The 22,299-nt window shown below is 43.3% G+C and overlaps 1 protein-coding gene and 1 long non-coding RNA gene across 8 annotated transcripts in view; both read left to right on the top strand.

Annotated features, from left to right (window-relative positions):
- The window catches only part of FMN2 (formin 2), a 337,046-nt gene that overhangs the window by 2,493 nt on the left and 312,254 nt on the right, over positions 1 to 22,299 (top strand). The gene's annotated exons all lie outside the window — the stretch shown is intronic.
- Positions 6,781 to 20,660, top strand: LOC123333387. The gene is made up of 2 exons (XR_006550711.2): positions 6,781 to 7,955; positions 20,527 to 20,660. It is a non-coding gene; the product is annotated as an uncharacterized LOC123333387 (long non-coding RNA).

Here is a 22,299-nt window from a genome sequence, read left to right as displayed (position 1 = left end):
TTCTGTGGGGAGAGGAGTTTCTGATAATTAGCCTCTCTGCTGCCTTCCAGCTGGGAAGATTCTCTGCTCTTCGGAGATTTTCTAACCAGCAGTTCTCTTGAGGACAGTTGTCCTTTGAGACAGACCAGCCTGTGGGTATAAGCTCACGAGGGCCCTCTTCCCACCCCCACCTTTGCTTCCTTCCCTGAGGGCACTCCTGCCCCCCATCTCCATCCACACAGATCCCAGCACAGGGCTTCCATCTGGATCTGGAGAGCATCTTCATGCAGTTTATGGACTGACCTATTTCAGTCAACCCTCTTGGTTTAGTCCCAGTTATTTTATACATTTTTAGGGCCTAATATTTTGCTTTAGAAATGCTACAGAAAATATGAAAGGATTTCACATTCTCCCTTACATTTTCACTGGATTAAAATTTCAAGAATACTGAAAGGCAAAGGTCTTTGAGTGATAATGTTCATTCATTCACAAATGTTTACTGAATGCATTCTACATGCCACGCAGTGTTCTAGACTCCAGAGAGAGATTACTGAACCAGGTCCTGTTCTCCTGAATTACACTCTTCGCAGTGGGGTGAGACACTTAAGACACAAACACAAGCCCAGATGAAAGTATAGATAATGAATTCATGTCAGATTCTGATAAGTGCAGTGAAGGAAATTAACCGGGGGAATATGGTCAGTGATGGGGGTGGCATGGGGAGAGTGTAGATTGGGGCCCCACATGTAATGTCTGGAGCGCTGAGGAGAGGTTGGAGGGAAGGTCCCCTCAGGAGCCCAGTAGCAAGCGCAAAGGCCCTGAGAGGGATGTGGGCATGGCATGAAGGCCTGCATAGCCACTGTTTCTGGACACAAGGTCAGAAGGGACTACTGAGCCAGGACTTTTGAGGTCTTGAAAGTAATGGAAGGAAAATGTGTGTTTTTTAAAAATTAATTAATTAAATTTAATTGGAGGCTAATTACTTTACAGTATTGTGGTGGTTTTTGCCATACATTGACATGAATCAGCCACGGGTGTACATGTGTCCCCCATCCCGAATCCCCCTCCTAGCTCCCTCCCCACCCCATCCCTCAGGGTTGTCCCAGTGCACCAGCTTTGTGTGCCATGTTTCATGCATCGAACTTGGATTGGTCATCTATTTCACATATGGTAATATATATGTTTCAATGCTATTCTCTCAAATCATCCCACCATCTCCTTCTCCCACACAGTCCAAAAGTCTGTTCTTAACATCTGTGTCTCTTTTGCCGTCTTACATATAGGGTCATCATTACCATCTTTATAAATTCTGTATATATGCATTAATATACTGTATTGGTGTTTTTCTTTCTGACTTACTTCACTCTGTATAATAGGCTCCAGTTTCATACACCTCATTAGAACTGATTCAAATGTGTTCTTTTTAATAACAGTAATATCCCATTGTTTATATGTACCACAACTTTCTTATCCATTCATCTGCGGATGGATATCTAGGTTGCTTCCATGTCCTAACTATTGTAAACAGTGCTGTGATGAACATTGGGGTGCACATGTTTCTTTCAATTCTGATTTCCTTGGTGTATATGCCCAGCAGTGGGATGGCTGGGTCATATGGCAGATCTATTTTCAGTTTTTTAAGGAATCGCCACACTGTTCTCCATAGTGTCTGTACTAGGTTGCATTCCCACCAACAGTGTAAGAGGGTTCCCTTTTCTCTACACCCTCTCCAGCATTTATTGTTTATAGACGTTTTGATAGCAGCCATTCTGACTGGTGTGAGAGGCTACCTCATTGTGGTTTTGATTTGCATTTCTCTGATAATGAGTGATGTTGAGCATCTTTTCATGTGTTTGTTAGCCATCTGTATGTCTTCTTTGGAAAAATGTCTTTGGCCCATTTTTTGATTGGGTCGTTTATTTTTCTGGTATTGAGCTGCATGAGCTGTTTGTATATATTTTGAGATTAGTTCTTTGTCAGTTGCTTTGTTTGCTATTTTTTCTCCCACTCTATGAGGCCACCATCACCCTAATACCAAAACCAGACAAAGATGCCACAAAAAAGAAAACTGGCCGATATCACTGATGAACATTTATGCAAAAATCCTCAACAAAATTCTAGCAAACAGAATCTAACAACATATTAAAAAGATTATACATCATGAGAAAGTGAACTTATCCCAGGGATGCAAGGATTCCTCAATATTTGCAAATCAATTGATGTGATACACCACATTAACAAATTGAAGGGTAAAAACCATATGATTATCTCAATAGATGCAGAGAAAGCCTTTGACAAAATTCAACACCCATTTATGATAAAAAAAACTCTCCAGAAAGCAGGCATAGAAGGAACATACTTCAGCAAAATAAAAGCCATGTATGATAAACCCACAGCAAACATTATCCTCGGTGGCAAAAAATTGAAAGCATTTCCCCTAAAGTTAGAAGCAAGACAAGGATGTTGAATAGCAGTGGTGAGAGTGGGCACCCTTGTCTTGTTCCTGACTTTAGGGGAAATGGTTTCAATTTTTCGCCATTGAGGATAATGTTTGCTGTAGGTTTATCAAATATGGCTTTTATTATGTTGAGGTATGTTCCTTCTATGCCTGCTTTCTGGAGGGTTGTTTTTTTTTTTCCCCATAAATGGATGTTGAATTTTGTCAAAGGCTTTCTCTGCATCTACTGAGGTAATTATATGGTTTTTATCTTTCAATTTGTTAATGTGGTGTATCACATTGATTGATTTGTGGATATTGAAGAATCCTTGAATCCCTGGGATAAAGCCCACTTGGTCATGAGGCATGATCTTTTTAATATGTTGTTGGATTCTGTTTGCTAGAATTTTGTTGAGGATTTTTGCATGTATGTTCATTAGTGATATTGGCCTGTAGTTTTCTTTTTTTGTGGCATCTTTGTCTGGTTTTGGTATTAGGGTGATGATGGCCTCATAGAATGAGTTTGGCAGTTTATCTTCCTCTGCAATTTTCTGGAGGAGTTTGAGTAGGATAGGTGTTAGTCCTTCTCTAAATTTTTGGTAGAATTCACCTGTGAAGCCATCTGGTCCTGGGCTTTTGTGTTGGAAGATTTTTGATTACAGTTTTGATTTCTAAGCTTGTGATGGGTCTGTAAAGATTTTCTGTTTCTTCCTGGTTCAGTTTTGGAAGGTTATTCTTTTCTAAGAATTTTTCCATTTCTTCCAAGTTGTCCTATTTATTGGCATATGGTTGCTGATAGTCATCTCTTATGATCCTTTGTATTTCTGTGTTGTCTGTTGTGATCTCTCCATTTTCATTTCTAATTTTGTTTATTTGATTCTTCTCCCTTTGTTTCTTGATGAGTCTGGCTAATGGTTTGTCTATTTTATTTATCTTCTCAAAGAACCAGCTGTTCGTTTTGTTGAGTTTTGGCATAGTCTCCATTGTTTCTTTTTCATTTATTTCTGCCCTAATTTTTATGATTTCTTTCCTTCTACTAACCCTGGGGTTCTTCATTTCTTCTTTTCTTAGTTGCTCTAGATGTGAAGTTAGGTTTTTTATTTGATTTTTCTCTTGTTTCCTGAGGTAAGTTTGTATTGCTATGAACCTTCCCCTTAGCACTGCTTTTACTGAATCCCAGAGGTTTTGGGTTGTTGTGTTTTCATTTTCATTCATTTCTATGCATATTTTGATTTCATCTGTGATTTGTTGGTTATTCAAAAGCATGTTGTTTAGCCTCCATATGTTTGTCTTTTTAATGTTTTTTTTCCCCAGTATTGACATCTAATCTTACCACATTGTGATCAGAAAAGATGCTTGAAATGATTTTAGTTTTTTTGAATTTACCAAGGCTAGATTTATTGCCCAGGATGTGACCTATCCTGGAGAATGTTCCATGTGCACTTGAGAAAAAGGTGAAATTCATTGTTTTGCGGTGAAATGTCCTATAGATATCAATTAGGTCTAACCGGTCCATTGTATCATTTAAAGTTTGTGTTTCCTTGTTAATTTTCTGTTTAGTTGATCTAGCCATAGGTGTGAGTGGGTATTAAAGTCTCCCACTATTACTGTGTTACTGTTAATTTCCCCTTTCATACTTGTTAGCGTTTGCCTTACATATTGCAGTGCTCCTATGTTGGGTGCATATATATTTATAATTGTTATATCTTCTTCTTTGATTGATCCTTTGATCATTATGTAGTGTCCTTCTTTGTCTCTTTTCATGGCTTTTATTTCAAAGTCTATTTTATCTGATATGAGTATTGCTACTCCTCTCCTCTTTTGGTCTCCATTTGCATGAAATATCTTTTTCTAGCCCTTCACTTTCAGTCTGTATGTGTCCCTTGGCTTGAGGTGGGTGTCTTGTAGACAGCATATACAGGGGTCTTGTTTTTGTATCCATTCAGCCAGTCATTGTCTTTTTTGGGGATATTCAACCCATTTACATTTAAGATAATTATTGATAAGTATGATCCCATTGCCATTTACTTTGTTGTTTTGGGTTCGAGTTTATAAACCTTTTCTGTGTTTCCTGTCTAGAGAAGATCCTTTAGCATTTGTTGAGCTGGTTTGGTGGTTCTGAATTCTCTCAGCTTTTGCTTGTCTGTGAAGCTTTTGATTTCTCCTTCTTATTTGAATGAGATCCTTGCTGGGTACAGTAATCTGGGTTGTAGGTTTTTATCATTCATCACTTTAAGTATGTCCTGCCATTCCTTTCTGGCCTGAAGAGTTTCTTGAATGATCAGCTGTTTTCCTGATGGGGATCCCCTTGTGTGTTATTTGTTGCTTTTCTCTTGCTGCTTTTAATATTTGTTCTTTGTGTTTGATCTTTGTTAGTTTGATTAACTTGTGTCTCGGGGTGTTTTGCCTTGGGTTTATCCTGTTTGGGACTCTCTGGGTTTCTTGGACTTGGGTGAATATTTCCTTCCCCATTTTAGGGAAGTTTTCAACAATTATCTCTTCTCATATTTTCTCATGGCCTTTCTTTTTGTATTCCTCTTCTGGGACTCCTATGATTCAAGTGTTGGGGCATTTAACATTGTCACAGAGGTCTCTGAAGTTGTCCTCATTTCTTTTAATTCTTTCTTCTTTTTTCCTCTCTGCTTCATTTATTTCCACCATTCTATCTTCCACCTCACTTATCCTTTCTTCTGCCTCAGCTGTTCTACAGTTGTTTCCCTCCAGAGTTCTTTTGCTCTCAGTTGTTGCATTATTCATTATTGATTGACTCTTCTTTATTTCTTCTAGATCCTTGTTAAACATTTCTTGCATCTTCTCATTCCTTATCTCTAGTCTATTTATCTGTAACTCCATTTTGTTTTCAAGATTTTGGATCATCTTTATTATCATTATTCTGAATTCTTTTTCAGGTAGACTCCCTATGTCCTCCTCTTTAGATTGGTTTGGTGGGCATTTATCATGTTCCTTTACCTGCTGAATATTTCTCTGCCTTTTCATTTTGTATAGATTGCTGTGTTTGGGGTGACCTTTCTGTAGGCTGGAAATTTGTTGTTCCTTTTTATTGTGGAGGTTGCTCCCTATGAGTGGGGTTGGACTAGTGGTTTGTCAAGGTTTGCTGGTTAGGGAAGCTTGTATCTGTGTTCTGGTTGGTGAAGCTGGATCTCTTCTCTCTGGAGTGCAATGAAGTGTTCAGTAGTGAGTTTTGGGGTGTCTATGGGTTTGGCATGCTTTGGGAAGCCTGTATTTTAATGTTCAGGGCTGTGTTCCTATGTTGCTGGAGAATTAGCATGGTATGTCTTGCTTTGGAACTTGTTGGCTGTTGGGTGGAGCTTGGTTTCAGTGTAGGTATGGAGGCTTTTTGGTGAGCTCTTGTCAATTAATGTTCGTGGAATCAGGAGTTTCCTGGTGTTCTCAAGTTTTGGATTTAAGCCTCCTGCCTCTGGCTTTCAGTCTTATTCTTACAGTAGCCTCAACACTTCTCCATCCATATAGTACAAATGATAAAACATCTAGGTTAATGGTGAAAAGATTCTCTACAGTGAAGGACACCCAGAGAGGTTCACAGAGTTACATGGAGAAGAGAAGAGGGAGGAGGGAGATAGAGGTGACCAGGAGGAGAAGAGGAGGAGTCAAAAGGGGAGAGGCCAATGTAGCCAGTAATCAGTTCCCTAAGTGTTCTCCACAGCCCAGAACACCTAGAGAGATTCACAGAGTTAAGGAGAGAAGAGAAGGAGGAGGGAGGAGATCAAGGTGACCAGGGGGAGAAAAGGGGGAGAGCAATCAAGCCAATAATCACACCCCTAAGAGAAAATGGATGCTGAAGATTAGATTCTTAAAGGTACAAAATTGATAACAAATACCAAAAAGCAAAAATTAAAAATCTAGAGTAGAGGTTACACTCTCAAAAATACAATATTAAAAATACAAAACAAAATCAATAATAAAAACTATAAAATATATATATATGAAATTTGCTTTAAAAATAGGGTCTTTTTTGCAAGGTTGCTGTTGCTGCTGCTAAGTCGCTTCAGTCGTGTCCGACTCTATGCGACCCCATAGACGGCAGACCAGGCTCCCCCATCCCTGGGATTCTCCAGGCAAGAACACTGGAGTGGGTTGCCATTTCCTTCTCCAATGCATAAAAGTGAAAAGTGAAAGTGAAGTCGCTCAGTCCTGTCTGACCCTCAGCGACCCCATGGACTGCAGCCTACCAGGCTCCTCTGTCCGTGGGATTTTCCAGGCAAGAGTACTGGAGTGGGGTGCCATTGCCTTCTCCATAATAGGTTATAAAAAATGAAAATTAAAGGACTAATAAAAAAACTTAAAAATAAAAAAAATTTTTTAATGATAATAATAAAAATATATATAGGAATTTCTCTGGAGTTGTTGTGGGCAGTGTGGGGGTCAGTTCAGTTTCAGATAGCTCCTTGTTCCACCTTGAGAAGACTCAAGGTCTACAGGCCCCTTCCAATGCTTAGTCAATATTAACTACAGGATTTTAACCTGTTGCACCTGTCACTTCCAGAGTGGTTCCCTCTTCTTTGTTTATTTTGGCTTCCTCTCTTTCTAAGTCTATTCAGTGTCTACTTTCCGCCCTGACACAAGGGGGCAAAGAAGGTCACTTAGTTAGGTTCACTTGTTCAGTTGTGTTGTGGGGAGGGAGGAACACAGCAAACACATATCACTGGTATGTGTGGGGAGTGCTCGTAGTGTATGGACCACAGTGGATTTGCCCCAGCTCATGGCGGCATGTGCTTTCTTGGTCTACACTGCTCAGGTTTCAGGTTGCTCAGCAGGGGCACTGTCCAAAGCGCACGCTGTGTTTTGTGCACTTCCCAGGTCTGAGCTGCTTAAGTTCAGGTTCTCGGGTACTTCACAGGAGCACAGACTTGGTTGGGCGTGCGTTTTGTGCCCTTCCCAGGTCCGAGCGGCTCACCAGGTGCGTGGCGCGCCCACTGTCCCAGGTGGATCGTGCATCTTAATCATCTCCCCAGTCCCAGCCGCTCGGGAGCACCATCTCAGGTGTGCTGTGTGTCTCCTCTGGGGAGCTGATCTCAGGCTGCGGCCCTCCTGGCGGATGTCAACCATTCAGGAGCCCAGGAAGACTTGGTTAGCAACTGGGAGCCTGCTCTCAGTTTGGTGGAGGATGCTGGTCTCTGGGGCTGAGGTTGGAGTAGCCCCTTGCCTTCCGGCTCTGGCTGTCACCCACCTGCCTCTCTGCCTCCTGCGGCAGGGGAGGAGCCTGTATGCAGCCGGCCAGCTCTCCTTTGGTATTCACTCAATCCTTTGTTCTTTGAGAGGGCCAGGCTGTGCATTAGATTAGAGCCTTTTGTGGGAAAGTTCTTTTTTTTTTTCTCTCTCTCTCTGGCTACCCCACAGTTTGGGTTGCCATCTCAGGTTAGTTCCCTAAGATTGTTCTCAGGGCATTCAGGCCCGGTCCTTACCCTAAGCATGCAACCCGCGCCTCCCTGTCCAGCCCCCGGTCGCTGGTGGCCAACACGAGCATCTGGGCTACTTCTCTGCTGGGAGTTGCAGTTAGGTGCGTATTCTGTGTGTTTTTTTTTTTTTTTCTTTTCCTGCCGGTTATGTTGCCCTCTGAGATTCCAAAACTCCCCACAGACCTGCCAGTGAGAGGGTTTCCTGCTGTTTGGAAAATTCTCCTTCACAACTCCCTCCCCAGAGCAGGTCTCCATCCCTAACTTTTTTGTCTCTCTTTTTGTCTTCTATATTTTGTTCTACCTCCTTTCAAAGAGAATGGGCTGCCTTTCTGGGTGCCTGGTGTCCTCCACCAGCGTTCAGAAGTTGTTTTGTGGAAGTTGCTCAGCATTCAGATGATCTTTTGATGAATTTGTGGGGGAGAAAGTGGTCTCCCCGTGCTATTCCTCCACTATCTTGGTTTTTAAACATTTGTATTTACCACAGGATTGACTGTGTGGTGGTTCAGGCTATAACCTCCATGTTTGTAGTCATATGGTTCAGTATCGAGGAGAAGGGTTTTAATACATGTTTTGTTAAATACATGTTTTGAAAATTATTATCCTGGACTCCATCATTTTAAAGAATGCTCTGTCACTTTTATTTTCATTCTTACAATTTATTGTAATTTGTCCCTGGTTACTTTAGTGAGTGGTTGAACTGTGACTAGCTCTTGTAGGAATCAGTATCTTAACTTCCATACATCTGAATTGAAGCACATATGTTATGAGGTTATTTTATTTTTTCGACCTGGTGTTTAGTAAATTTGTGCTACTTGTTGTGTATTCTATTTTAGAAAGCAAAACAGTTGATTCCCCCACCCCCTCAACCCTCCAACTATGCTTAATTCGAGAGTGTTGTTGTGAAAGTAGCAACGGCACTGACGTTACTACCCGTCACAGCATTCTGAGTTTAGAAGAGATGCTGCTAGGACGTCTGTAGATTTCACAGTAATCCCCAGACACGAAGCTCATTGAGGTTTAGAAAAATCAACTTTTCAAAGTTCATTTTGATATTTGGCAAAACTAATACAGTTATGTAAAGTTTAAAAATAAAATTAAAAAAAAAAAAGCTCATTTGTGCCACTTTTGAAGTCAGTGACATACTGTCTTCTCTGTAGTTTGTTTTTGCTCATTTAAGGATCTTGCTGTATCAGGGCCTGTTTTACTTTGACAACTGGTGCTTCTTCTCACTCCTTTGGCAGTGTGGGTGATGCAGAATTGGTTGCGAATGTTTGTTGATGGCCTTTAATTAAAACGGATGACTTAGCCCAGCCTTTTTGTCATGGTTTTCTTCTCTTTCTTGTGGATTTGCCCTGAATAGTAATCAGTTCTGTGGACATGACTCACATTTCTGTGGCCTCCCTTTTGAGTCTTGAGAGCCAGGAGGAGTGTAGAACCTGAGGATCCAGAGGACAGCAGCCAACCAGGGACTGAGAGGGATTTTCCTCCAGGTTTGTAGTGCACAAAGTTGTTTCTTTCTGACTCTTTGTGACCCCATGGACGGTAGACCACCAGGCTCCTCTGTCCTTGGGATTCTCCAGGCCAGAATACTGGAGTGGGTTGCCATGTCCTCCTCCAGGGGATCTTCCTGACCCCAGGGATTGAACCAATGCCTTTTATGTCCACCTGCATTGGCAGGGGACTTCTTTACCATTAGCACCTCCTGGGAAGCCCCCAGATTTGTACTAGCCTTTGGAAATCTGAAAGGTGATTTATTTCCTTTCTATTATCTTTATTGTCTAGCTGAGGGCTTGGCCAGATAGAAGGCCTTAGTAAGTGCTTTACAGCCTCTGTCACTGAACCCAGCTACGCCATTGTCATGTGGGCACCACAGACAATATGCAGGGAATAGGTTTGGCTGTTATTTCTTAACAAGACTTCATTTACAAACACTGGCTGCAGTTAGCTGGCCCCAGGTCTATACTTCAGTTCAGTTACTCAGTCGTGTCTGACTCTGTGACCCCATGAATCGCAGCACACCAGGCCTCCCTGTCCATCACCAACTCCCGGAGTTCACTCAGACTCACATCCATCGAGTCAGTGATGCCATCCAGCCATCTCATCCTCTGTCGTCCCCTTCTCCTCCTGCCCCCAATCCCTCCCAGCATCAGAGTCTTTTCCAATGAGTCAACCCTTCGCATGAGGTGGCCAAAGAACTGGAGTTTCAGCTTTAGCATCATTAGGTAATACATAAAAGATAAATGTATTTTGAAAAGTCAGTTTGACTTTTCTTTCCGTCTCTAACCATGTGTGGTCATCAGCCAGTCATATAATAAAATACTGTTATATAATAAAAACTGAATTACTTTCCTGAAAAATACAGGTCCTCTCCCTATTGCTGTGTTGCTCACTGTCCAAGGGGCTGCCAGGTGGGCAGGTACACTGGTGCAGTGTTTTATGGGGGACAGAGAATTGAGTGGTCAGTGTGACTGGAGCATAGTGTCCAGTGTGAGGGGCAGGGGTGGGACAGGCATCTGTAAAGAGTGTGGTTGGTACCCAGAGCAGTTGATGGAGTCTTCTGGTAGATGGATTTAGGAATTGGAGCTCAGTCCTGAGAGCAGTGGGAAACCACTGGAGGGTTTTAGGCAGAGGAGAAAGCATTCCAGGTGCTTGTGGAGTCTTGACCTAGGGTTGTTCTGTGGGTCTGACTTGGAGGCTGGAAGATTCTGAGGAAGATGGTGTGGGAATCCAAGAGTGTGGAGGTGCTGTCCTTAGCTATGGAAGCAGCACTGGGGATGATGAAGGGGCAGATGATACTCGTAGACTAGTGGTGCTCAAATGTGAGCAGGCATTGGAATCACCTGGAGGACTTGTGAACATAATTGTTGTTCAGTTTAGGTCTTATGGAATTTGAGGATAATATACTGAAAGATACACAGAAGTAATTGATTATTTGTGCCTGGGGGTCAGGAGACAGAGCCTAGGGGGAGAGAGATGGAGTCTTTGATTGTGCAGATGATCCCTGAAGCTGTTAGGCATTGAAGAGTGCCCACAGGATGAGAATCAAGCAAGACCTGACATGCAGATGAACATTTATGCAATGGGCAGGGGAAAGCTGCATGGGACAGGTGAAGAGCAGTTAGAGAGGTGGGGCAGAGAGACAGATAAAAGACAGATGGGGGAGTAAGTGATACCAAACAATGCTAAGAGGTCAAGGAAGAGTGAGATTGAAAAGTAGTCATTGAATTTGTCAAAGTTATTGTCAGTAACCTTGCAGATGTAGAGAGCAGTCTTGGTTGGATGTATGTGTGTTTTTTGATGGGGGACTCTGGCCAGGTCTCTGCATGCTGAAGCTGGATGAAGGGTCAGGGCGAGCTGGGGAGGCAGGAAGGGGTCAGCACAGGAGTGTGATGAGCACCAGAGGCCTTGTGTCAGGCCTTGTTATGAGAAGGGAAGGAGAAATACCTTTTTAAATAAAAGCTTGGGCATGTTTAGAGCATGTGCAGATGCTGATAGGAGGGACCCTATAGAGAAGGAGAATTGATGGATAGCGTGTGGTCCTGAGAGTGTCAGCGGGATAGGATATGTAGCTCAGCTCAGGGCTGCCCTGGGACACGAGTAGCAACACCTGTGTGTGAAAAGAGACCGGGAAAGGGGGATCAGCGCAGGTGGGTTTTTCTTACAGGTGGCTCATGGGAAGGTGAGGGAGTGCTGACAGCGTCCGGGTTTGCTGTGCGTTAGGAGGCTTTGACCTCTGCACTGAGTGAGTAGGGGTGTGTAAGGCCAAATGTTTGAAAATAGTGTGGAAATGTTTCATGTGGATGCACAGAACCATCACTGAGAACTGGTGGGAGGAAAAAGGGTGCTTCTGGAGGCTGGTGGGGGTACAGGGTGGGGATAATGTTGACTCTGCCCCAGAATTGGGTCAGTGCGGATGGGAGTTGGGAGTGGAGTTGACAGGTGAGGTCACTCAAGCTCAGAAAGGAGGAGTGACTTACCTGCAGCTGCAGTACTTTGGCCAGCCAGAAATCTGTCTGCCGGCAGTCAGGTCAGGTACTTTTCTCCACACCACCCTGTCTTAGTGAGAAGAAGAACTTCTGACTGAAACAGATTCTCAATTTCCCTGTGTTCTTGGTGGTTAATAGTCCCAGCACATTCATTAATGAGGTTGGGTATGAGTGTTTTCTTTAACAAAGTAACCCTGTGACTTCTGTGAATGTTCTGTGAAGAATCTTGGACATTTTTAAAGCTGTTTGAGAAAGATGTTGGGGATCCTTGTAGTAAATACTAGGGATTCAAAGATGGAAGGCAGCCTAGGAAGAGTGGAGCAAGTATTAGTAGCCTGAGAAATCTGTGTGAACAATAAGGACCCCAAGATGTACTTTAAATACTGCCCTCAGAGGAGGACTTTAAAAATGAGAAATTTTCCATGATGTTTCATATAAAAATGTTGGTGTCACAGGTTCACTTGGAACAATCGTCTGGAAGAAGGCCAGTTTTGATCAGAGACTGAGGGATGGGCTAAGGGTGCGGCTCAGAAATGTGTTGGCATGTCCGGATGCCCGTGAGTTTAGAGAGACCCCTCGAGCCTGCAGGTGGGAGTAAGGTGCTTGGGTGTCATCACCATTGTTTTCAAAGGCCAAGCTTCTTGAGGCACCAGATGGTCCGTGTTGAAGGTCTTACTGATCCTGTAAGGGGCATGACAATAGGCTAGCCTTGAAAGCAAACTCAAAATATAACTGAAATTAGGGATTGGCATGAATGGGATCTGAAAATGCCCTCATTTTGTAGTAAATATTGGTTTTATGTTGTCTGTATATCTATTGAAGGTGGATGGGGAAGAGGACAGTTAGACACATGGAGTCCTCGGGTCACAGGACACAGTGGAGAAAACCTTTATTTCTAGTTTCCTATTACAAATGCAGCCAATATTTACTAAAATGGGAGGGGAGCTTTAGATTCCAAATAGAAGGCAGCAGAAGCCAAGGCAAGATCTGAGGAGAAATCCTGCATGACTTAACTTAGATGCTAGTCTTAACGCTTTGCAAACAGGAGCTGTTCGGGAGACAGGCTCTGCGATTCCTGCACCTAGTGGCAGAGGGTCTTTGAGGGGCCCTGTTGGTGCATCCAACAGGGTGTGTTTATTGTTTATTGTAGGTGTTCACAATAAACTATGGAAAATTCTGAAAGAGATTGGAATACCAGACCACCTGATCTGCCTCTTGAGAACTCTGTATGCAGGTCAGGGAGCAACAGTTAGAACTGGACATGGAACAACAGACTGGTTCCAAATAGGAAAAGGAGTACGTCAATGCTGTATATTGTCACCCTGCTTATTTAACCTATATGCAGAGAACATCATGAGAAACGCTGGACTGGAAGAAACACAAGCTGGAATCAAGACTGCTGGGAGAAATATCAATAACCTCAGATATGCAGATGACACCACCCTTATGGCAGAAAGTGAAGAGGAACTAAAAAGCCTCTTGATGAAGGTGAAAGAGGAGAGTGAAAAAGTTGGCCTAAAGCTCAATATTCAGAAAACGAAGATCATGGCATCTAGTCCCATCACTTCATGGGAAATAAATGGGGAAACAGTGGAAACAGTGTCAGACTTTTTGGGCTCCAAAATCACTGCAGATGGTGATTGCAGCCATGAAATTAAAAGACGCTTACTCCTTGGAAGGAAAGTTATAACCAACCTAGATAGCGTATTCAAAAGCAGACACATTACTTTGCCAACAAAGGTCCATCTAGTCAAGGCTATGGTGTTTCCTGTGGTCATGTATGGATGTGAGAGTTGGACTGTGAAGAAGGCTTAGTGCTGAAGAATTGATGCTTTTGAACTGTGGTGTTGGAGAAGACTCTTGAGAGTCCCTTGGACTGCAAGGAGATCCAACCAGTCCATTCTGAAGGAGATCAGCCCTGGGATTTCTTTGGAAGGAATGATGCTAAAGCTGAAACTCCAGTACTTTGGCCACCTCATGCGAAGAGTTGACTCATTGGAAAAGACTCTGATGCTGGGAGGGATTGGGGGCAGGAGAAGGGGACAACAGAGGATGAGATGGCTGGATGGCATCACTGACTGGATGGATGTGAGTCTGAGTGAACTCCGGGAGTTGGTGATGGACAGGGAGGCCTGGTGTGCTGCGATTCATGGGGTCACAAAGAGTCAGACACGACTGAGCGACTGAACTGAACTGTTGGTGCATCCACCACCCTTCTGCCCAAGTGTCAGTTACAAAACTGAAATACAGTGGTCTTTGTATGCTGACCGATTTCACAGTATTTGGGGAAAGTATGTGCTGAAGTTTGCTATCTAATAGAAAATCCTCACAGAGGATATATTGACTTGATTTAAAAATCTGCCAGTTTATTGGGTGCTCATTTGATAGTGTAATTTCAGTTGGCAACTGCCATGGGCACCTCCTTTAAAGTAGTATCATGGGCCTTCCCTGGTGGTCCAGTGGCTAGGACTCTGCTTCCACTGCAGGGGCCTGGGTTTGATCCCTGGTTAGGGAACTAAGATCCCACAGGCAGTGCAGCATGGCTAAAAATAGAAGAATTGTATCCTGACAAAGCAGAAGTTTGAGACTCGCTGTGGATACCAGCAGTGAGGGCCTACAGGTGGGTGATGCTTTCCTCAGTGTGAGCAGGAAAGCATGGGAGGGATGATTAGTCAGTCAGTTCAGTCACTCAGTCATGTGAATTAGGTCCACAGCAAATGCAGGTTGAGTGAGTTCACATGGTCTGGTTGGTTGCCCCAGTCCAGGCGTTAGGAATGAGATTCAGGGAACTGGGACTTATTTCTTGTTCTTGATGCCATGAGACACATCCTGTAGATGATCTATGGCTTTGAGGATCATGGTAACAAAACTAAGTTGTTTCCAAACTTCAGCATGTCTCTGTTTTGCAGAATAAATAAATAAGTAAGTACGCCAGCAGCAGTTAAGGGGGAAACTGAAAATGGTCTCAGGTTCCCTATCTTCATCACCAGGGAGCTTTTTACCGTTTTTTAAAAAAGTGTTTATTTTCACAGTGCCTCCTCCAAAGTAGACCTTGCCCAAAAAGGGAAAGTGGAAGTATTAGTCATTCAGTCGTGTCTGATTCTTTGTGACCCATAGACTGTAGCCCACCAGGCTCCTCTGTCCATGGCATTCTCCAGGCAAAACTACTGGACTGGATTGTTACTCCCTTCCCCAGGGATGAAATCCGTGTTTCCTGGGTTGCAGGCAGATTCTTTACCATCTGAGCCACCAAGTAGACCTCAATGAATTACATTTTTACAGCAACATCATTAACAGCAAAACCCTATGAAAAGCAGCCAGCATGTTGAAGGGCCAAGCACTCAGTGTTTAACAGGGATCACTTAAATTGATTAATTTAAACTTAAACCATTTGTTTATTTAATCCTACTTCCATTTTATGATGTGAAAACTGAAACTTAATGTCACTTGGTAAGTCACATAGTTTTGTGAGCAGCAGGTGGAATCCAAACCCAGGAAAGCTGACTCCACATTTTGTGCCTTGTCTTCACCTCCCACAGCTGACATGTTGCCAAAACTGTTGATTCAGAGACACTGCTGCCCCTCAGACAGGCGGGGGGCAAAGGCCTCCAACCCTTGCCCCTTCCGCAGTAGAGCATCCTCCCGTAAGTTAAGGGTGGCCATCAGCCTGCAGCCATGGTTCTCTCTGTGAAGCATGTGGTTCTCAAGTGTTTACTACTGAACAAAATCCATGTGTAAGTGGACCCACACTATTCCAACCCAAGTTGTTCAAGGGTCAGCTTCTCTCTAGAAACTCGGGCCTTGTTTCTCTTCCTTGTCATCACTCTGGTGCAGCTCACTTAAGCCTCTTACTTGGCTTCCATGGTCCCCCTCTGCCCCTCAGCTCCTTCCCCACAGATGAGCGATCCTGTCACATCTGCTGAAGCTGCTCACCCTCACCTGAGGTGACAACAGAGCCCTCACTCACACCTGCAGGGTCCCTTCAGTGACCTCCTGGCTGGGGCTGTAGCCTCATCTGCTACTCCTCTCTGCCATATTACTGTGTTCGATTGGCTGGGCCTGAGGTTGACTTCTGGAAATAGGGGTTTTGATCAGCCAGCTTTGGGAAGGCCTTGTTCTACGAAATGTGTTCTGTGAAAATTAGTTGCTGCTTCTCTGTGGAAACTGCTTTTTGCCTTTTTTCCTTTAACTCCAAGGAGGTCCTACCTTTGAATTCTCATGAGGTTGAGCTCAGCTGATGAGGGCTGCTGGGCTAACACAAACTTAATGACCCAGGCTCTTTCCCAGATGGCTCATTAAGGCTTTGGTTCACTTTCTGTGTGTGATTGAGAAACTGCTCAGCTGAGAGAGATGAAACTGGTCTCCAGGTGGTTGATGGAATCTTCAGTGTAGCTAATGCCATCTCTAATTCCTTACAGGAACTTTCTCTGTTCAATTCTTTCATTGTTCTTATTTGAAAAAAGTTGAGATGTAAAATGCAGATATTCAGATCTGGAAGTGTAGCTCTGAATAAATCCCTATTTTAACAAAAAAGATGATTAAATTGAATCTTATTTAGTATTTACTATGGCCCAAGGCCTAATTCCGATTTTCCTTCCTTTATATATTTATAAGCATGTTCTTCTGAATTTTACTTTTGAAATATAAGGGTTTGTGGAACACTGACGTTACAGAATATGAAGATTGAGAATAAAATAATTATTTGTGAGTTTGTCAAAATTTCAAACAATCCTGGAGAGAAAAATTTTAAACCTTTTCAGTAATCTTGTCTACAGGGTATGTATTCTAGATTAAGAAGTTATGTAATGCATATACATATATAAAGTTGTTTTTTACAGATTAATTTATTTCTTTATCTCTACTATTATCACATACTCAGTATTTCTGGGGGCTTCCCAGGTGGCAAAGTGGTACAGAATCCACCTGCCAATGCAGGAAATGGAAGAGATGTGGGTTTAATCCCAGGGTCAGGAAGATCCCCTGGAGTAGGAAATGGCAACCTGCTCCAGTATTCTTGCCTGGAAAATTCCATGGATGGAGGAGACTTGTGGGCTATAGTTCATGGGGTTGCAAAGAGACACACTGAGTGACTGAGCATGCACACACACACACACTATTTCTGATTTGATTTGTAAGCCATTAAATTGTTCCACATAAATGTGTATGCATAGAATTCAGCAAGGTATAAGGTATTATAAATGTTAGATTCTTCTACATCTTTATTCTGTTAAGGCCAAGCATTTCTACTGCATTTACTCTATAGCATTTATTCTGTTGTGGTGTTGATTTTTATTTCCCTATTTGTGCGGAAGAGAAATTAGGTTGCAAGTCTTCTTGGCAAGTCTCTATGCTGGGTAAATATAGCAACTGAGTTGCTAAATTCCAGTCAAAAATAGAATTCAGCTTCATTTTGAAAGCTCCTTCCCATTCATCCACAGCCATCCAAGTATTACATATTTAGCTCTGCCCTCTTCTGGTGATTTTAAATTATGGAAGGAAATTGCCAGAACAGAATTGTAGTAGGAAATGGCAGCCTACTCCAGCATTCTTGCCTGGAAAATCCCATGGATGGAGGAGCCTGGTAGGCTACAGTGATGGGGTCGTAGAGAGTTGGACATGACTGAGCGACTTCACTTTCACTTTCACTTCAACAACACAAGGGTGAGGGCTACCCTGTGAGCAGTCGACAAGCTGCCTGTAATTTATAGTGAGCTCAGTATCTGCAGTTCAACCAGCTAGTCAAGCTGCAGTACTGACTGTTGAGAAAATCCCTGTGTAAGTGCACCCTTGCAGTTCAAACTCTTGTTGTTTCAAGGGTCAGCAGTACTTTACAAATTTGCAGTGGCTGCAAATTTTAAAATTTCAGCACCACAAAATACATTGATTGGAAAATTAATTGTAATAGTTTTAATTTTTAAAATGTAAAATAAAAATCATTTAAATTAGAAATGGAAGCTGCTTTCTACATTGCTCAAGAAAAGTGTCATTGTAGTTTTCTTTCTCCAAGTACTGATGAAAACAAATACAGAATAGTTCAGGTTGCAGTCGTATTAGGGAAAATAATCCAGTAGTTTGAATGATGATGTTGATGAAGTTAAAGGATTTTTTTGTACTCTTCTGACTGAGCCCTTTCTCAGTTCATGCTCAGGATAACTCCCTTCAGTTGAATTTTCAGTTAAAAGACACCTTCCTTTTTAGAGACAACAGTTTTTATTACATTGAATTTGCTAAGCAGTATATCTCCTTTAGCTAAAGGATTAACTTGTGTTGAAATATTCTTTCCCTTTTAAGGATTTGTACAAAATTTTGTGAAGGAGCTTGTATTAAGATATAAAGATCATGGGTGCTTACAGATATGGTGGGCTACAAATCAGATGTAGTGAACACAGAGGGTTGGTGGGCACTGGTTAACCTCTTCTGTACCCAGCAGTAAGTGACCAGTGATCAGACAAGACATCAGGCCATCCCATGTTCTTCTCAGATATGAGCAAAAAGCAGTGTCTGAGCATGAGGAGAGTTTCACAAGGTAAGACCAAACAAACACCATTAAGGCACCTGCTCAGAATCTTGATGGATCATAACTTAACTGACATCACACTGACATTTAATAATATCTTGAGATTGAAATCCAGCTAAAGAGCTCTGAGCTAGGAGGTGAAAATTGACTTTGTTTTGAAACTCTGATTCTAGTTGTGTTACCTCACTGGTGCAATGAAGTCCTGCAAATAACAGTAACATTTGTGGAATCCTTACTTTGCCAAGAATTTTACACATCATTTGATCTTATATCACCTTTTAACTCCCTGGGAGCTATTACTGCCTATTTTAGAGAGAAGGAAGCCTGGGCATTGCAATTAGCAGGAGATGGTCCCCATCTAAGTCTGTTGAACTCTGAAATGCTTCCTCTTGACTACTGTGTCTGTTGTGCAGAGGCCGTTGAGTGTTTTAGAATCGTCACGGTCTATGTCAGCATCTCACAAGTATGAAGTTGAAGTGAAAGTCGCTCAGTTGTGTCCAGTTCTTTGTGACCCCATGGACTATACAGTCCATGGGATTCTCCAGGCCAGGACTGGGTAGCTTTTCTCTTCTCCAGGGGATCTTCCCAACTCAGGGATTGAACCCAGGTCTCCTGCATTGCGGGTGGATTCTTTACCAGCTGAGCCACAAGGAAAGCCCAAGAATACTGGAATGAGTACCCTATCCCTTCTCCAGCGGATCTTCCCAACCCAGGAATTCAACCAGGGTTTCCTGCATTGCAGACGGATTCTTTACCAACTGAGCTATGAGAGAAGCCCATACATCTCACAAGTATGGTCTAAGGCAAATGCACAGGTTCTAACAGGACCCTTCCTATCTTAACAACTTGGTCTTTATTGTTATTATTTTTAAAATGTTATTCATTTATTTATTTTTGTTTGTGCTGGGTCTTTGGGAGGGCTTTTTTTCTAGTTGTGGCAAGTGGGGGCTTCTCATTGTAGTGGCTTCTTTTGTTGCAGAGCAAGGGCTTTTGAACTTGCAGGCTTCAGTAGAGCTTGGGCTCAGTAATTGTGGCACATGGGCTTAGTTGCCCCACAGCATGTGGAATCTTCTCAGACCAGGGATTGAACCCGTGTCCCCTGCAGGCAGATTCTTAACCACTGGACCACCAGGGAAGTCCAAATCCTTGGTCTTTAGAAATGGCTGCTCAGGGCCTCTGTTTTGTGTAACTGTGTTTGCACTCTGGAGAGTAGCTTGTCTCAGAAATCATGACCATAGCTGTGGCCATAGTGGCAGCTCTGACCACTAATCATCCCATCAGTCTCCCTGGAAGCACCATTCAGGCCCCTTGTCTGTAAGAAGTAGAGCTTGGCATGGATTTTTACCTGGCTTCCCAATGACCGCAGGTGGCTGGTGACACATTTTAAGGCTGAGTCTCTATTTTAGCTTCTGTTTCTGTAAAGAGACTTAACAAAACTCACCTTCTGCTAATAACTTTGAGAAAGCATAGGCTCCAATATGGGAAGCCTGGATTTCGAGGGAGGGCATCTGGTCTAGAAAACTCAGGAATGCAGTTTTCCATAGTGCTTCCTTCTAGTGAAAAATGTTTCATTACAGGCATTTGGATATTCTCACCCTAGCTTAGCATTGTGTGCAACTCTTCTTGACCCCAGGGACTGTAGCCTACCAGGCTCCTCTGTCCATGGAATTCTCTAGGCAAGAATACTGGAGTGGGTAGCCATTCCCTTCTCCAAGGGATCTTCCCAACCCAGGGATCAAACCCAGGTCTCCTGCATTGCAGGCAGATTCTTTACTGTCTGAGCCACAAGGGAAGCCCCCAGCTTGGCTTTGGTCAGTATCTAATTATGAGACTGGATTGCTAATGAGCAGTGCTGTGCCCCTCCCTGAGCAGGACTCTGTGGTCCCAGCAGAGGGACCAAGGATGCTGTTGCCAGGCAGCCCTGGCTCTCAGCCTTCTTTGCTTGTTCCTCCTCATGGGTGGCTACCTCCAAGGGCCCTGACGTTGATAGCATATACACCACACTCCCCTCCATCTAATTCAGCCCTGGTCTCTCCCCCAGGAGAGACCTAAACCAGTGTGACCTTCTCTGGGACCTTTTGATTCTCTGAGCTATTATTCCTCTCACCCCACTGATTTCTTTTACTTCTACCTTTAACTTAAAGTTGGTTTCTTTTTATCATTTCATAGTTGTTTGAAATCCCACCAAAAAAAGATACACCATGTCCACAGGCAAAGAAGAAGCCCCAGTAAGATGGTAGGAGGGGCAAAATCACGTTTAGAATCAAACTCCATAACTGCCAGAGATGCTTGGAGGGCTCAAACAAAACCTTGTGTGCACCAGGATCCAGGGATCCCATAAGAGACTGGGGTCCCTGCATTTGAGTGTTTGATTTTCTCCTGCAAAAGCATGGGTCAGCAGTGGCCTGGCCTGGGGACAGGGGCTCTGGCTGCAGCAGACCTGGGAGGCATGGCGTGTGAGCCCCACCACAGAACCACCGAGCAGACAACCCACAAACTGGAGAACAATTATCCCAAAGAAGTTCTCGCACTGTTATGAAAGTTCTAGGGCCTGCAACAGATTTCCTAACCTGGAGATCTGGAAAAGGGACTGAGAACCCCAGGGAATTTGACCTTGAAGGCCAGTGGGATTTGATTACAGAACTTACACAGGACTGGGGAAACAGACTCTTGGAGAGCACAAACAGAACCTTGTGTGCACTGGAACCTTGTGTGCACTGGGACCCAGGAGAAAGGAGCAGTGACCCCACAAGAGACTGAGCCAGACTTGCCTGTGAGTGTCCAGGAGTCTCGGGCAGAGGCATGGGTCAACACTGACCTGCCATGGGATCAGGGACATTGAATACAACAGTGCCTGCATAAGTCCTTTTGAAGGAGGTTGCTGCCATAACTGCTACCATAGTATGGCCTCAGGTCAAACTGCAGGGAGGGAACACAGCCCCACCCATCAGCAGAAAATTGGATTAAAGATTTATTGAACATGGGACCAAGACCCAGATACCCCACATCCATTCCATCCCATCAGGAAGCTTCTACAAGCCTCTTATCCTTATCCACCAGAGGGCAGGCATAATGGAAACCACAGTTACAGAAAACTAACTGATCACTTGGATCACAGCCTTGTCTAAACCAAGCGGAAACTATGAGCCATGTCATGTAGGGTCACCAAGATGGACAAGTCATGGTGGAGAGTTCTGACAAAATGTGGTCCACTGGCGAAGGGAATGGCAAACCACTTCAGTATTCTTGCCTTGAGAACCCCATGAACAGTATGAAAAGACAAAAAGATATGACATTGAAAGATGAACATCCCAAGTCGGTAGGTGCCCAATATGCTACTGGAGAAGAGTGGAGAAATAGCTCCAAAAAAATGAAGAGGCTGAGCTAAAGTGGAAACAGTGCCCCAGTTGTGGATGTGACTGGTGATGGAAGTAAAGTCCAATGCTTTAAAGAACACAATTGCATAGGAACGTGGAATGTTAGGTCCACGAATCAAGCTAAATTGGGAGTGGTCAAACAGGAGATGGCAAGAATGAGCATCAACATTTTAGGAATCAAACTAAAATGGACTGGAATGGGCTAATTTAATTCCGATGGCCATTATATCTACTACACCAGGCAAGAATCACTTGGAAGAAATGGAGTAGCCCTCATAGTCAACAAAAAGTCCAAAATGTAGTACTTGGGTGCAATCTCAAAAATGAAAGATCTGTGTTCATTTCCAAGGCAAATCTTACAATATGACAGTAATCCAGGTCTATGCTGCAACCACTAATGCTGAAGAAGCCGAACAATTCTCTGATAACCTACAAGACCTTCTAGAACTAACACCAAAAAAAAAAAATGTGTTTTTCATCATCAGTTCAGTTCAGTTCAGTCGCTCAGTGTGTCTGACTCTTTGTGACCCCATGAAGTGCAGCACGCCAGGCCTCCCTGTCCATC

This window comes from Bubalus bubalis, chromosome 4, assembly GCF_019923935.1.
Source record: "Bubalus bubalis isolate 160015118507 breed Murrah chromosome 4, NDDB_SH_1, whole genome shotgun sequence".
Taxonomy (NCBI): Eukaryota; Metazoa; Chordata; class Mammalia; order Artiodactyla; family Bovidae; genus Bubalus; species Bubalus bubalis.
Note: the sequence above shows the minus strand (reverse complement) of the source record. Positions and strands in the feature narration are given on the sequence as shown.